The 2500-nt window shown below is 57.2% G+C and overlaps 1 pseudogene; it reads left to right on the top strand.

The window, feature by feature from the left end:
- Window positions 1-372: 372 nt before the first annotated feature.
- The window catches only part of LOC146724627 (large subunit ribosomal RNA), a 4621-nt pseudogene continuing 2493 nt past the window's right edge, over window positions 373-2500 (top strand).

The following is a 2500-nucleotide window of genomic DNA, read 5'->3' as shown; positions in this document are numbered from 1 at the left end:
TTTACGGAGAAGGGTTTTGAATCGCGAGCCGACCGCGTGTCCGAGTCCACGAAATTTTCGTAAAGCGAAAAAAGGGGACCGGCGCGCCGCGTCGTGTACTCGTCGAATCGATTCCGCCCGAATTTCGTATATAAAAGAGAAAAGGGAGAGCCGAGAATCTCGAACCCCGCGATATATCGTCTCCATTACCACCAACGAGTGTGTGTGCGGTTAGCGCCCCGGCGATTTGCCTTCTCGCGTATTTCGTGTGCTGCCGCTGCTGCTCTCTCGTTCGATGCTCTCTCTCTCTCCCTTTTATAATATATATTATAGAGGAGAGACGACGATGAGCGACGCGGAGGAGGCAAACGGCTACGAAAACTCACTATGCGACGACCTCAGAGCAGGCGAGATTACCCGCTGAATTTAAGCATATTATTAAGCGGAGGAAAAGAAACTAACCAGGATTTCCTTAGTAGCGGCGAGCGAACAGGAAAGAGCCCAGCACCGAATCCCGCGGTTCCGCCGCAGGGAAATGTGGTGTTTGGGAGGATCCGCTTATCCCGAGGTGCCGCGTCGCGTCCAAGTCCATCTTGAATGGGGCCACTTACCCGTAGAGGGTGCCAGGCCCGTAGCGACCGGTGCGCGCCTCGGGAGGATCTCTCCTTAGAGTCGGGTTGCTTGAGAGTGCAGCTCTAAGTGGGTGGTAAACTCCATCTAAGGCTAAATACGACCACGAGACCGATAGCGAACAAGTACCGTGAGGGAAAGTTGAAAAGAACTTTGAAGAGAGAGTTCAAGAGTACGTGAAACCGTTCAGGGGTAAACCTAAGAAACCCAAAAGATCGAACGGGGAGATTCATCGTCAGCGGCGCTGGCTTCGCGTCGGTCGGCGATGTCCCGCGGAGTCCTTGCGGCTCGCGCGCGGGCACGCTACCGTGCGCCGATGTCCGGCGCTCGTCGTCGTGCACTTCTCCCCAAGTAGAACGTCGCGACCCGCTGGGTGTCGGTCTACGGCCCGGGTGCGGTGTCTGTCGCGTCGCCGGTAAAACGGCACGCGACAAACCCTCGGTCGCCCGGCCGGCTGCTCGGCGGTACGCGCAAGGTATCAGGCCGCACTATTCACGGTGCGTCGAGACCGTCGCAAGCGCGCGCCACGGTACTCGGAGGTTACGGACTTCGCGCCGTCCCCGGTCCTGGCCCGCTGTTGGTTACAGTACGGTACACCTTCGACAGGCCTGCGAACGTCTCCCGCGGTCTCGCGGGAGACCGATACCGGTCGGCGACGCTACTGCTTTGGGTACTCTTAGGACCCGTCTTGAAACACGGACCAAGGAGTCTAACATGTACGCGAGTCATTGGGACTTGTCGCGAGACCTAAAGGCGTAATGAAAGTGAAGGTCGGCCCTGGCCGTCGACCTAGGGAGGATGGGCCGCGTCGCGATGCGGCCTCGCACTCCCGGGGCGTCTCGTTCTCATCGCGAGAAGAGGCGCACCCAGAGCGTACACGTTGGGACCCGAAAGATGGTGAACTATGCCTGGTCAGGACGAAGTCAGGGGAAACCCTGATGGAGGTCCGTAGCGATTCTGACGTGCAAATCGATCGTCGGAACTGGGTATAGGGGCGAAAGACTAATCGAACCATCTAGTAGCTGGTTCCCTCCGAAGTTTCCCTCAGGATAGCTGGCACTCGGCCGTTCCGCACGGAACGCGCGCGAGTCTCATCTGGTAAAGCGAATGATTAGAGGCCTTGGGGCCGAAACGACCTCAACCTATTCTCAAACTTTAAATGGGTGAGATCTCTGGCTTTCTTCAATTATGAAGCCACGAGCATCTTCGGATCAGAGTGCCAAGTGGGCCATTTTTGGTAAGCAGAACTGGCGCTGTGGGATGAACCAAACGCAGAGTTAAGGCGCCCAACTCGACGCTCATGGGACACCATGAAAGGCGTTGGTTGCTTAAGACAGCAGGACGGTGGCCATGGAAGTCGGAATCCGCTAAGGAGTGTGTAACAACTCACCTGCCGAAGCAACTAGCCCTGAAAATGGATGGCGCTGAAGCGTCGAGCCTATACTCTGCCGTCAGCGGCAAGTGGGGCGGCAACCGGGAGCGGGCGTTAGTCTTCTCTCGCGTCGTCACGAAGCCCTGACGAGTAGGAGGGTCGCGACGGTGAGCGCAGAAGGGTCTGGGCGCGAGCCTGCCTGGAGCCGCCGTCGGTGCAGATCTTGGTGGTAGTAGCAAATACTCCAGCGAGGCCCTGGAGGACTGACGTGGAGAAGGGTTTCGTGTGAACAGCCGTTGCACACGAGTCAGTCGATCCTAAGCCCTAGGAGAAATCCTATGTCAATGACGGCGTACAATATACTCGAGTGTCGAGAAATAATAATAAATATTATACGAAGGACACACGCCCGTCGGGCGAAAGGGAATCCGGTTCCTATTCCGGAACCCGGCAGCGGAACCGCATACAATTCGGGCCCTCGTAAGAGTGTTCGTCGGGGTAACCCAAAATGACCTGGAG

The sequence above is a fragment of the Nylanderia fulva genome, unplaced genomic scaffold (assembly GCF_048542155.1).
Source record: "Nylanderia fulva isolate GAGA-0341 unplaced genomic scaffold, ASM4854215v1 Scaffold1222, whole genome shotgun sequence".
Lineage (NCBI taxonomy): Eukaryota > Metazoa > Arthropoda > Insecta > Hymenoptera > Formicidae > Nylanderia > Nylanderia fulva.
The sequence above is the reverse complement of the archived record's forward strand: the minus strand, read 5'-3'. Positions and strand labels throughout refer to the sequence as shown.